Raw genomic sequence first — 14,588 nt, 5'->3', positions numbered from 1 at the left:
CCCCCCCCCCCCCCGGAGCTGAGGACCGAACCCAGGGCTAGGCAAGTGCTCTTCCACTGAGCTAAATCCCCAACCCTGGAACCAAGCACTTTTATTCCCTGAGTCATCATACCAGTCCCCTCCTCCCAAAATGATTTTTACAAAAGGACAAAAAGAAAAAAAAACCTCACTGTGTAGCCCTAGCTGGCCTGGAAAACTCTGTGTAGACCAAAAGATTCTGCTTAAGTGTGTACCACGTCTAGCTTTTTGTTTTGTTTTTTAAAGAAAGTACAGTCTCTCTCTCTCTCTCTCCCTCTCCCCCGCTTCTGATTTATTTATTTATTATGTATGAGTGTTTTGACTTCACAGATGTATGTATCCTCCCTCAAGAGCCAGAAGAGAACATCAGATCTCTCAGGATTGGAGTTACAGGTGTTTGAAAGCTACCATGTGGTTGCTGCAAACCAAATCCAGGTCCTCTGCAGTAGCAGCAGGGGCTCTTAACCACGGACTGGACCGATCTCTCTAGCTCAGGTAAAGATTACTGTAAAAGACACTTCATTAGAGCTGGGGAGATTACCTGCTGCTTTTGCAGAGGAATTGGGTTTGATTCCCAGCACCCACATAGCAGCTAATTAACTATCTGTAATTCCAGCTCTGGGGAATCTGACACGCTCTTATGAACTCCTCGGGCACCAGGCACACATATGGAATACATACATACGTTCATATAAAAGTACTCATACACATAAACAAAAATAAGGTGGTTTTTATAGGGTTTCTCTGTGCAATAGCTCTGGCTGTCTCGGATTTGCTTTGTAGACCAGGCTGGGCCTAAACTCACAGAAATCCGCCTACCTCTGCCCCCAAAATGCTGGGATTAAAGGCATGGACCACCACACCAAGCTAGTTTCTAAAACAAAAACAAACCCACAAAATCCCAAACTTCAAAAACAAGAACTTCACTAAACAAATAAAACCGAGATGAGAAATTATAAGAAAAGATACATGAACTAGGGAACAATATACATGCAAGAACTGCAAATCAATAAAGAAAAGGGGGATTAGCTATTTAGGGGAGGGAAAGGCAAACCGAACAGGTATGTCTAAAAGAAAATATACCCCAGAGGCCAGAAACTAATGAAGTGATGTTACTGCTTTCTGCTTGAATGGAGCTTTCTGCTATCCGAGAAATATAAATCAAAACCATAAAGAAACTGTAACAAGCACACACATACCACTGCTTTGGCCTCCTGTAACCATGACTTTGCCAGTTCGTGAACTCATCTCAGAGGAAGCCACACTTGAACTCCTGCCTGCTTCTGTCCTTCAAACCCTGTCTACCTCACGCAGCCTGCAGCAGTCAGTCTCTTCCTTGCCTTTCTCTACTACTGCATTTCTGCTACTGGTGCTGCTATTTATGGTCTTCTGGGTTGTTTCAAACTCATTAAACATAATGCTGTTGTTCTTCGGGGTGTTATCGGGATCACTGGAGGCTCGGTACACACCTGCTCCGATTCATTGCAACGCAAAACTTTTCCAAAGCCGCTGTAGCATTTCACATACTCAACTACGGTAACTGACAATTCTGCTTCCTTCCCACCCTTGCTCCCATAACTCAACAATATTTCTGGTTATAGGCACAGTGCGTGTGTGTGTGTGTGTGTGTGTGTGTGTGTGTGTGTGTGTGTGTGTGTGGTGTATGCATTGTGTAATGTGTGTTCATATGTACGTGGTATGTGCATTGTGTGTGTGTTCATGTGTTCATGTGTGTGATGTGCATATGTGGTATGTGTGTTCGTGTGTGTGTGTGTGTTCATGTGTGTGTATGTGTTCCTATGTGTGTGATGTGTGTGTTCATGTGTGTGTGGTATACATATATGGTGTGTGTGTATGTGTGTGTGTGGTGTATACATTGTGTAATGTATATTCATGTGTGTGTGGTGTGTGCATTGTGTGATGTGTATGTTCTCTCAATGTGGAACACTGGAAATCTCTTGGAGCTGGTTATGCACATTCCCTGCCCTTGGCAGGGGTCATACAGGTGAACATGTGAAATAAAACAATAACAACTCTCCCACCACCACCCCCCAAAACTCTAGGCTCAGCCAGGCAGTGGTGGTGTACATCTTTAATGCCAGTAATCAGGAGGCAGAGGCAAGCAGATCCCTGGGTTCGAGTCCAGCCTAGTCTACATCTCCAGTTTGAGTTCCAGGACAGTCAGGGCTGCTACACAGAGAAACTCTGTCTCAACCAAACCAAACAATCAAATAATAAAACCTCTAAGCTTGGTATACTTACGACTCCTGCTGACTTGATTAGGTTAGCCTCACAAGAAAAAGAAAGCCCTAAAGGGTAGACTTTCTAAGAGGGAGTAAAGAAGACCTTTGCACAGGCCTATCCAACATCCAGGACTAGGAATAATGCCTCTAGAAGTCATCTTTCCCTTTACTCAAAGCTGAAGAATCCGGGCAGGTCTGAGGAGATAATCGCCCTCAGGTCAGCACACTTGCAGCTCCGAAGCCCTCGCCCTGCTGCTGTCTCACCTCACAGGTCAGCTCCAGAGACACTGGGGTCCTCCTATCCCACTAGGAAGGACGCAGAAGCCACCGCCTTCGAGTCACCAGTTCGCGGAAGGTGAAAGTTTTCAATGCCAGTCACTGCTGCAGAGCCGGCCAAACTCCGCTCACAGGCGACTTGGCGCTCCTCCGCACTCCCCGAACCTTTGCGGCCACACCCTCTGAGAGGTGCAAGCTGGGTTTGGGGTCGCACACTCCGGGTCGTGCGTCCCGGGTTGTGCAGCTCGTGAACGTGCGCTCACCTCTGTCACAAAGCCATCGGCTGCCTCCCAGCCCGGGGCTTAAGAGATGCAACGCGTCCTGTCACTCAGATGCTCGAAACCCAGTGGCCATCACCGCGCACAGGTTGGCTAATGCGTGCAGAAAGCTGTGTTGCAGGAACGTCCCTGAGTGCTTCCCCAGCCCGGGCAGCGCGGTTCGGAGCAAGGTTCTGAGCCCACTTGGGCTCCGGGCACACGGTGTGATGCGGGTCGCTGACCCCCCTAGAGTCCCACACCACGCCCGCTCCTGCGCTGCTGCCGCCACCTGTCCCACTGCCAGCTGGGAATGCGCCGGTCTGGGTATTAATAACCGGCCACGCCAGCCCTGGCGAGGTCTCTTCAGCAGAGATGGGCGCCAGATCCGGGCCGAGGTAGTGGTCACAGAGGGGTTTGCCCGGTTTGGGAGCGGAAAGGACTGTGTATGCTGGGGGCTGATGAGCCCTCCATGCCTCTTGTAACCACTCGTGTCAGATTGAAGCTCAAAGATTTATGACTTACTTTAAAGGTGAGAAACGAGGCCTGTGCTGATGACCCAGGTAGCGTGAAGAGGGAAAGAACCCTGAGACCATGATCCATAACTCCGGAAGTAACATGTTTGGCATCAAATGATGTGGCTGCTTTCACCTTCTCGGGTGGCTCAGCTCTCTGGGAGAGACCATACAGGCAAACTTGGGATATAGGGAACCTCTCTCTGCTCTGCCCTTATCTGTAGCAGAGACCTTGTTAAAGGCACCCTGTGAAGTGGCTAATCCCAGCTGATATGTTGAGTGGGTAGTGCTCAGAAGGACTGATCCATTTGGTCATATGCTGAATTAAAACGGACCTCTCGTGGCTCTGAGGGAACCAGACCATCACAAAATAATAATAATAATAATAATAAAATAAAATGAAATAAAAATGCATAGAAAAGAATCCAGAGAGATTACTCTGTGGGGTTCCACTTTCTATGTGAAGCTCAGACAAAGGGTTTGTAGGGAAGCCTGAGAGTGGATACAAGCCCATGCCCTCTACTCAGACCCCTCTACTTCAGGTCTCACCTCGGCTTGAGTTGTATTCCTCTTCTGTGCCACCTTGCATTCAAAGCAGTCTGATTTTATCCCTTTTAGTCCTGGTTCCCACCTCAGGCTCAGTACTTTCATCCAGGGGACTTACAAGGCCTTCTGATAGGCATCTTTCTGGGGCCCTGTCTGTGTCATAGGTAGAGAGGGGCCCCTGGCGGCTGGGAAGGTGCTAAATACCATGGGCTGATGGGCAGTCACATCCACACTCTCCTTACAGCAGAAGAACCAGAGTTTCATTCTCTTCTGCTGGTGCTCTGGCCTGGTAAGAGCCCTGACTACAGAGAGAGACCTCTAGAAACCAACAGACTACCTAGGGGAAGCTGTCCGTGTTACTGAGCTCAAAGGACCACAGGCCGGATATATGGATGACCAAGATAGTTATAGCTGTTTCCTGGTTCTCTGCGCTTTTACCAGCAGCTATGAGCTCTTCCCTTTTGATGTCACTTCCCCCTCCTAGTTCAGCTAGGCAGGCACCCCACCACTGAGCTGAATCCCAGCCCAGCTGTTCATCTATTGATCCTGCAGAGCCATTTTCTAAAGGGCAGATGCCTGTCTAAGGTGGATGCTGGACTAACTCTTGAACACTGGAGCTGCTGCGTCATCCCAAGGTAGGTTAGCAGGGGTGAGCGCACAGGGAGGGGTCAAAGGGAAACTCAGAGCGAGAAATGGGAGGTCATCCAAGAACCCTTCTCTTACAGTTTTTTTTTTTTTTTTTGGTTCTTTTTTTTTTTTTCGGAGCTGGGAACCGAACCCAGGGCCTTGCGCTTCCTAGGCAAGCGCTCTACCACTGAGCCAAATCCCCAACCCCGAACCCTTCTCTTAGCTGCACAAATAGCCTCAGATTTGGCCTAGTAAAGGGGAACCTTAGTGTCCACAGGGCCCCAAATACTCATTTAAAACTGGGCTGTCCAAAGTCAAATGCTTCCCACATCTATTGTGCTCTGTGAAGAAGCACATTACCTGTCTGTGAGGCTCTTTATTAAATCATACACTCTGGTCACACAGCTGCATATCCATTAAAACTCGACTTTTTTTTTTTTTTTTTTTTTGGTTCGTTTTTTCAGAGCTGGGGATCGAACCCAGGGCCTTGCGCTTCCTAGGCAAGCGCTCTACCACTGAGCTAAATCCCCAACCCCTAAAACTCGACTTTTAAAGCTTTGTTCTGCCCTCAATAGTTTCCTTACATTTGAGAATAATCATTTCATTCTGAAAGAACCAATTTCCAATTGCATTGCCTCACTCTTCAAAAAAAAAAAAAATGAGACTCTGTGGGTAGGAGCCAGTTTGGGAAGAGTCTCTTCTCGGGTTCACATGCAGACCACATACAGGTGATTTTTTACTTATTAAAGGAGAGTGTAGGATGATGTCATCATTCAGGTGTAGGCAGGTACAAGATAGAACAAGGCCTGTAGTTGGATGAGAAGGAAGGGTCTGGCATGGTGGCAACCTGCCTTGGGAACTAGATGAGTAGAGAGATTGCTGCCAGGCTCAGAGAGAAGCAATGTGTGGCAGGGTGACATGGGATGGAGCAAAGCAGGTGAGAGGCTTTGCTGACTGAGATGAAGATATCTACCAGATATCTTAGGGCATTACAGTGCCGGACCTAGTAGAGGTAAAAGACACCATTTATCATATTATAATTTTACAGCAATAGGAGAGCAATGCTTTAAAAGTATACCACTGGAGGTTCAAAGACCATGGGTCCCTCTCTTCATCATTCTGGTCCACAAGAGCAGTGATTTGTTATGGGAAATGTTGGGAGAGGTAAGGGAGGCTGAGAGTCAGGGCAGCCTAGGCTTCAAGGCACTCCTGACATTCTAGGGAAGCCCACCAACGTCAATGGCTGGGATACTTTCTAGGGTGCTATGGGCACCCCATATAGCCTGAGGCTGGGATTCATTCTACAGTCACTTCTGTTAGAGCATTCCACAGCCTGAAACCACTCCATGGTTCCAGAAGTTGCCTTTTTTTTTTTTTTTCTTCTTTTTTTCCGGAGCTGGGGACGGAACCCAGGGCCTTGCGCTTGCTAGGCAAGCGCTCTACCACTGAGCTAAATCCCGAACCCCAGCTTCTTTAGGTACAGAGAATATCCAGCTACTTCCTGTCTCGGGCAGTGTAGTTTCCTGCTTCTGGGCCTAATGCCCCGCCCCCACTCAGACACAGCTGGAGATGTGATGGCCACGATGAAATCAATTAAAACCCGTAACAGTACGCAGCTGGGGATAGACAGGGACGAATGATTAGTGGGCAGCCTCAGGCTTTCAGTAATCACAAGGGATGGGAGCTTGGAACCTGGCAGGTGGGCTGAATGCAAACACTGACTGAAAATGCCCAAGCCATCGGAAGCTGAAACATGGGTACAAAAGAAATATCTAACTCCCTAGGTTCCCTGAGAATCAGCCCCAGGGGCCTCCTACTGCAGAGAGAGGTGAAGAAAGTCCCAACGCTGCCGTCTTCTGGTCCCACAAGGCTGAGTGGCCTTTGGGAAAAGGTCCCAGTTCAGGAACTACAAACACCTTACATCCTGGGTTACGGGATTGCACACAGAGCCACGGGGGAGCCTTTCTGGGTACTGTGAAGGTGGGGTGCACTTCTCGCAAGAAGTATACAAAGTTACATGTCCGTAATAATGCCCCAGGGTAAAAAAAAAAAACCCATCCTGCGACCATCTAACTTCAAAACCTCTCTTCCTCTAGCGTGTGCATTCTCTCCTTCCTGCGGTGTGTTGACAAGTAGGCCAGGAACATTAGCTCATCCATGTCTAACAGCAGTGGGAGTGCCTTTTACCCTGAAACTGATGGAGGAGCCAGAGTCTAAGGGGTGGGGCCCTGGTCTCTCTGGCTTTCCTCCCAGGAGGATCACTATCCTTACTATTATTCCCGTCGTATCGCTACCATGTGTCAACATCTTTGTCTTCACCACCACCCCAGCCATTATCAACATTGTCTCCAACACCCATGCCATCATCATCAGTATGACCATAACCATCCATTGTTGTTCATTCATGGAGTGAGCAAAAGACACCTTCTCCATCTCTTCTCCGCCTGCATCATGAAGTGACAGCGTGACAGCGTTACTCATTCTTATTTCACCTCTGTTTCCCAAGTTGTTTTGTTTGTCTGTTTGTTTGTTTGTTTGTTCGATTTTTGTTTTTGGTCTTGGACCACATGTGGCTTTTCCATACCTAATTAATAATGTATTTCAATTCTGTCACAAATGACACCATAATGTACTTAGCATTTTGCACATTTTCTTTTCGCTCAGCTGACAGGAGTTCACGTGTCACTCTGACCAGCTCTACACCCTCTCCAGCACACCTCTGTAGGTTTCCAGGGCCCCTCTACCCCATTCCCAGGAACACATGCCCATCAGTCAGGCTCTGCGTTAGACATACAGGGTTGCGGCTGCTGCATCTCGCCGTACTTCAGTTTCCTCGTCTGTGAAATGCAGCTACAAGTATAGCTAACTTTTCAGGATATTGTGGGAATCCGGTGAGTCTAACATGGAGTGATGGCACAAGGTTGGGCTGTAGGTGATATTTGGCAACCATGGTGGTGAGAGAGAGAAAGGTGACATCATAGTTTTATCTCTCAAGGAGGTTGTGGTCTGTGGGAGAGGAGCCACCATGCCTACATAGTTATCCAGAATGTCTAGAGGTATGTCTTCAGCCTCTGGCTTTGGCTGAGTGTAGGGAAGGCATTGAGTGGGCTGCTTAGGGGAGTCCTGGAGGAAGGACTAGATTGGCTGTTTGGGGGTGGGGAGGGTGATACCTCTGGGCCAGGATGTGACAAGAGGAGATTATGAAACTCTCAGAGATCCTAGCAGCCCCCATGGCACACTGAATATGACAAGGAGACCCCCAAGCTCAAGCTTTTAGTGCCCCTCAGTCTGTCCCTTCCTCATGGAAACAGGGGAGATAGTGTCCTTGTTCTGTGTAAAGCTGGGATTTTGCCTGAGATCAGAAACATGGCAGAATTGGTGGCCACAGGGCTGCTGATGTGATAGGCTCAGACCTAGTTGTAGGAAGGCATGCAGGCTAGCACACGTATGCCTCCTGCCTTCCAACAATCCTTTCATGATATTCCCCACCAACAGGGCTTCCTCCCTTTCTCAGAAGACATCAGCCGAAGGGACATGTCCATATGGTTCCAGGCCCTTCTATATGTTGCCTTTAGTCCCAAGTTTGAAGAGGGTTTGGTCCATACCACTGTTTGGGAAAAGACAAACATGGAGCAGCCTGGCACTGGTGGTGTGTGTGTGTGTGTGTGTGTGTGTGTGTGTGTGTGTCCTCCCCATGGTCCCTGCAAGACACAAACACTTGGTATCTTATGTCACCACCCAGCTGAATTTCCTGCAAGTTCCTGGGACTAAAGCCTTCTGAAGTTGGACTTAAAAACAAGTGCAAAGAAATTGCAGAATGGGACTGACTTGCCAGTCTTGGGTTTCTATTGCTGTGATAAATACCATGACCATAGACAACTTGGGGAGGATGGAGTTTTTCCAGGTTACAGTTATAGTCCTGTAGGAAAGTCAGGGCAGAAACACAAGGCAGGGCCAAGGAGGCAGGACAGAAGCAGAGGCCATGGAGGAGCACTGCTCAACATGACTTGTTTGGCCTGCTTTCTTATACAACTCAGGACTGTTTGCCCAGAGGTGTTTACTCATCCCAGTTCCTGGGCTCTCCCACATCAACCATTAATCAAGAAAATGTGTTATAGACAAGCTACAGGAAATCTGAGGAAGGGATTTTTCTCAACTGAGGTTCATCTTTCCAAACAATGTCTAGCTTGTATCAAGTTGACAAAAATATCAACAACAGGATAACCAGGACACTATTCCTCCCCATCATCTCATTCGTGCTCCTGGGAGGGGAGTAGTTTGGAATATAGAGCCCCAATTCCTCTTCTGGGGTGTACTGGCTGGTTCTGTGTGTCAACTTGTCACAATCTGGAGTTAGCACAGAGAAAGGAACCTCCCATGAGGAACTGCCTCCATGAAACCCAGCTCTAAGGTATTTTCTCAATTAGTGATCAAGGAAGGAGGGCCCCTTGTGGGTGGTGCCATCCCTGGGCTGGTGGTCCTGGGCTCTATAAGAAAGCAGGCTGAGCAAGCCAGGGGAAGCAAACCACTAAGTAACATCCCTCCATGGCCTCTGCATCGGCTCCTGCTTCCTGACCTGCTTGAATTTTAGTCTTGATTTCCTTCTGTGATGAACAGCAATGTGGAAGTGTAAGCTGAATAAACCCTTTCCTCCCCAACTTGCTTCTTGGTCATGATATTTTGTGCAGGAATAGAAACCCTGACTAAGACGTGGGGTTACTTCATTTTGAAGAGTCAGGATCTAGAATACGTTTCTACCAACTGTCCAGGGTCTGGCCATTAGAGTTTAGTCACCATCCAAGAAATGGGGGCTCCCCCATCACAAGATGCTCCTTCCCCACCTCAAGAAGGGTCTCTAACTGGTACAGATATATCCTATGGGGCAGGGTATCCAGACCTGGGACACTCTGAGAGCAGTAGGGGTAAGATACAGCCCAGACATGGTTGTGGGCAGCAGTGTCTTGATGTTGCCCAATGGCAGGGAACACAGAGGGGAGTCTAGATGTCTCAAGGAGAAAGAACATCTAGTCAACAGACAGGAACTGGCCAGCACCAGTGGGTGGAGCCATCACCCAAAGTGCCCACTTTTGGCCTCCTCCTGGGATTTAGTTTCCTCCTGACACATGGTAGACTCTCAGTAGATGTTTCTGGAATGGGAGTCATAATGTAAGCACCCTGGCAGGGATGGAGACTAGGATTATAGAGACACCCGTGACTCTTTGACTATCATACTATAGAAACAATGGAAGCTAGGGAGTAGTATTTCCCCAGGAATTTCATTCTTCTGGGAAGGAAAGGCAGGTCTGCTGCCAGCCAGAGGGGGACACGTTCCCCACAGGAGATTCCACACAGTTCTGAAAACTCAACAGATCACCTTGCTGGAGGGTCTGAGCTGAGAGAGTGACAATGGGTTGGACTAGTTAGTTATGCAGATGTCCTGCCTTCTATTCAAACCTAACCCTTGTGTTAGAACTCTGTCGATGGACTTGATCACTGTTGTTTGTTTTGTTTTTACTTTTCCTAATGTGGTCATATTGAATTACTTTTGGGCCTCTTGGTTAAGATCAAATATAGTATCTGTTCTTATCAGTTTAACATCTGAGTCATTCTTCATCTAACATGGCCCACACTGAATAACTCTTGAAGTGGAAACTTCAGGGTTCTTTGGAAAGTCAGTTGGATGGTGTTTTGCTGGGGCAAAACACGTGGAGGAACGTTTCGTCAAAGTGGACACAGGTGTGAAAGGCTAAGGCAGACTTGTGAAGGAAAAAGCAGACACAGGAGAGAGGATGTTCTGCTAAAGCAAGCATGTGAAAGGATGCGTGATGAAGGATTCTTTGCTACCGACAGGCGTGTATTGGTCTGCCTTACTTTGCATGGTTGAGCTGCATTTGTCAGGATGCCATAGAGAGAAACTCACCAAAATAACTTCTGGTGGTGTGCTGCAGTTGGTTGCCTCTTCCAAGGACTCGGATGCACGTGCTGAGGCAAGACACGTCGAGGCAAGACCTGCGCTGAAAGGCAAGACACGATGTTTGGAGCGTATAAATAGAACTCCACAGAGTGACGGAGACAGAGCTTGGCTTGCTGGCACAGCTAGCTGTGCAACACATGTGGATCTGCACTTCCCTGAGAGAGGCACATCAGAGAACTTCTCCTAGTGTTCCTGTTGGTCCCTTCTGCTGATTCGAGCCAAGGCTGAGGCCTGGCTGTCTCTGCTAGGTCATGTCACCGCTGTTGCTAACACAACACTACTGACTTGGACTGACAGTGTATCCGAGAGGTATTTGCGAGTGGATCGAACTGTCACTGCCTGCTAGCCTGTGAACCGAGCTGCCAGTTTCCAGACAACACAGACAGGAGTTGCTGCAAAGAACCTTTCTAAACAGGTCTACTTCCCCTGCAGCCCCCCCCCCCCCTTCCTTTCTTTTCCACTACCCCTGGTGGCCCTGGGTTCGGTCCTCAGCTCCAAAGGAAAAAAAAAGAAAGAAAGAAAGAAAGAAAGAAAAAATAGCATTTGAGGGGGCTGGAGAGATGGCTCAATGGTTAAGAGCACTGACTGCTTTTCCAGAGATCTTGAGTTCAATTCCCAGCAACCACATGTAATGGGATCCAGTGACCTCTTCTGGTGTGTCTGAAGACAGCCACAGTGTACTCACATACATAAAATAAATAAATCTTTTTTCTAAAAAAAATAGCATTTGAAAAAATTAAAATTACAAACTCTTTTTGTGCTTTTCACCATTACTTGCTTAACTGACCTGTGGAAGACAGGCGGTCCAGCTGAAGCTGCCAGGGCTGCCAGGGCCCTGGCTCTGATTCCTGAAACTCTGATAACAGCCATTGAGGATGGACTGTTCTGGCGCCCCAACATCTGTCCATACTTCCTGCTTCCTGTTTAGTTCCAGTAGCCTAGTCCCCTACAGACACATGGCAAGCAGCATTGTCTGATAAAATATAGAACTCAATTAAATTTGAATTTCAAGTCAACAACAAGTAAAGTTTTAATGTTTGGGAACAAGAGATCTTGTGAGCCTGGCAAGAGAACACAGGCCTGAGTGACAGAGCTTCAGTTGCAGGACTCATAGGACTCCGGAGGCACAGAGGCCAGCATTTCCACAGGCAGTAGATATACGGCTGCTCTTAGGTGTGCTTCTGGTTTGGTTTCCCCACACAGGTGCTCTGGGGAAAGGGTGGTGATTCCTTATCTGGCCAGCGCCCTGGAACTGCAACATTTGATTAAGTTGAGATGGCATGTACACAACAAAATGTATTTGATATGAAAAATGCAATGGCACTTAATGAGTTCACAGCATGCACAGCCAAACCCCCACCACCCCTGATTCTAAACTATTTCTGTCACAGTAGAAAATGCCTATACCCCTTCAGCCATCCCTCCCAGCCCCAGGCGCCTCTCTACCTGCTGACCCTAAGGACTAGTCTACTTTGAATGTCTTGTATAAACATAACCCCATAGCATGAGCCTTAGACAGTCCTCTTTCACCCACATGCTTTGGGGGGGGCTGACCATGCTGTAAGAACGAACCCCTGCTACCTTTTCGTCACTAATATTTCTGTGCGTGGATTCTGCACAGTTTACCTGCTCACGGCTTGTTGGGCATTTATCTTCTAAGTTTTACTATTGTGAGTAACGCTGTACCTGTGCCTAACTCTTCTGGAGTTTATTCTGGGTCAGATGTTTTTCTTTTCTTTATTTTTAGATGAGAAGGACTGAGGAGCCAGTACAAGCCCACTGAACAGAATTGGTGATCTCCTGGATGGCCTCTGACACTCCCCCACCCCCACCCCCACCCCCAGAATATCACACTATGGTGAGGTTCTAAACGTGATGTGTGGAAGAGACAGTGAAATGGTTCAGTGGATTAAGATTTGCTTCCCACGTGGCGGAAGGACAGAATAACCCTACACGTTAAGTGCCATTGAATTTTCCACATCAAATAATTTTGTGGGAATGTCATATTCACACCCATACCTCCACAAACCCCCACAATAAGTAAATGTAACTAATTTTTTTTAAATGCCTGAAGGCTGCTGGAGAGATGGCTCAGCTTACTGTGTAATCATAAGCACCGGTTTTGATCCTAGCACCCATGCAAAAAAGCATGTGTTGCAATTCATGCCAGCAACCCCAGCTCTGAGGGAGATAGGTGAATACAGGCAGATGCCTGGGTGTTGGCTTTCAGCCTAATTGAGAAAAAGATCAGGTATGAGAGACCCTGCCTCTGGGACAGGCAGGGAGTGCTAGAGGATACCTGGTACCTTGTTCTGGGGTTTGTGCATACATAGTCAAAGACAAATACATCAGGTAAACAAAACAACCAACTCCACCTCCACACACACTTTTTATTTTAACAAGTCTGCACAAGCCAGGCCCTGGTGTTTTACACCTTTAATCCCAGCACTGGAGAGGCAGAGGCAGGTAGATTTCTCTGAGTTTAAGGCCAGAGTCATCTACAGAGTGAGTTCCAGGACAGCCAAGGTTGTTACCAGAGAAACCCTATCTCAACCTCCCCTCCAAATAAAAAAAAGCCTGTACAAAAAGGGTTTAAGAACCAGTGAGATAGCTTGATAGATAAAAGTCCCTTGCTCATGACCCAAGTGCCCAGAAGAGAGTTGACTCCTGATTGTTGAATTCTGACTTCCACCTGTGCTCAATGGCACTCGTGCATCCACACTCTCAAACACAAACAGTAATAAAAGTAAAGTTGAATTATAAGACAAAACAACAACAAAGATTTGCTGAGATCGACTGCTTAATCAGGAAGGAAAGAGGAGGGACTACAGAAGGGACAAGCCCACTTTGTCGGGGAGGAAAGTTAGCTTATCCATTGAACCACAGGCTCCAGGCCGATGAAGGAGACAGAACACCAAGGCTGCCTCCTTACTGTGTTCTTTACACAACAGTGTGGTGCCATCTCTCTAGGAATGAGCATCAGAACCCCTAAGTGACTTAAGGATTAAGACACTTCTGGAAGACATGAAAAAAAATGACACTCAAAGTCAGGTAAGAGAGCAATGCTTGCGTCTGGAGATACAGCTCAGAGGTTAAGAGCACTGGCTGCCCTTCCAGAGGTCCTGAGTTTGATTCCCAGCGACCACATGGGGCTCATAACCATCTATAAGGACATCTGGTGGCCTCTTCAGGTGTGCATGCATAATGTAGACAAAACACTGTATACATAGTAAATAAATAAATCTTTAAAAAAGAAATCAATGCCTAAGGTGAGGGTATGACAAATACCTGTAATTCCTGTATTCCATAGCCTGGTACAGGAGGTTAGCATGGACTATATAGTAAGACCTTATTTCAAAAACAAAACAAAGAAAACCTATAATCAGATCCTATCATGTGGTTAACTGACCAGCAAGGATTGGGACCCATGTCTTTATCAACTGAACAACTTAAATCACCAGGTGATCCCATCCAGGGGTAACCCACAGAACTGCAGATGTTTCTAGATGGGCCACTCAGTGTCCACTGGTGAGGCACATGGGTACCTTACCCTGTTCCGTTTCCTTCCACCTGTGCAGGTGCTGAGGCGTGACTCTGTCTCATACTAGTAGACCTGACATCTGGATTGGTCCACAGGTCCCTTCCAACGTCTAGGGCACATACCTGTGTCAACTAGATGACATACAACTTCAACACAGGGCTCTCCTTATTTTAAACCCTTGTGCACACACTTGATGGTTATGAAGACTGTCACAGGAGATACTCCAAACTCCCCAGGTGACTCGGAAAGAGCAAACCCCCCTGTGCCATGTCCCCAACTCTGGGATTGTAGGCCCACAAGCCCTTGAGTCCAGAAGTTGGGGAGGAGGTTACTCCACCAAGACCCACTTAGGAAAACTGCACAGGGCTTCCAATAAACCCTGAAAACTGAGGCTACAAAGATGGCTCAGCAGTTAAAAGCACTGGTTACTCTTCTACAGGACCCACGCTCCCTCCATTTCCAGCTCCCACACGGTGGTTCAAAACTGTCAGTAACTTTGGCTTTACGAAGTCTGGTGCCCACGACTGGCTGGTGCATGTATCAGGTATGAAAACAGTATCATAGAGGCAAAACCATACATATAAAACAATAAAA

At 47.5% G+C, this 14,588-nt stretch overlaps 1 pseudogene; it reads left to right on the top strand.

The window, feature by feature from the left end:
* Nucleotides 1-10,017: 10,017 nt before the first annotated feature.
* On the top strand, nucleotides 10,018-10,121 carry LOC120095483 (U2 spliceosomal RNA; annotated as a pseudogene).
* Nucleotides 10,122-14,588: the final 4,467 nt, after the last annotated feature.

This window comes from Rattus norvegicus, chromosome 10, assembly GCF_036323735.1.
Source record: "Rattus norvegicus strain BN/NHsdMcwi chromosome 10, GRCr8, whole genome shotgun sequence".
NCBI lineage: Eukaryota > Metazoa > Chordata > Mammalia > Rodentia > Muridae > Rattus > Rattus norvegicus.
Note: the sequence above shows the minus strand (reverse complement) of the source record. Positions and strands in the feature narration are given on the sequence as shown.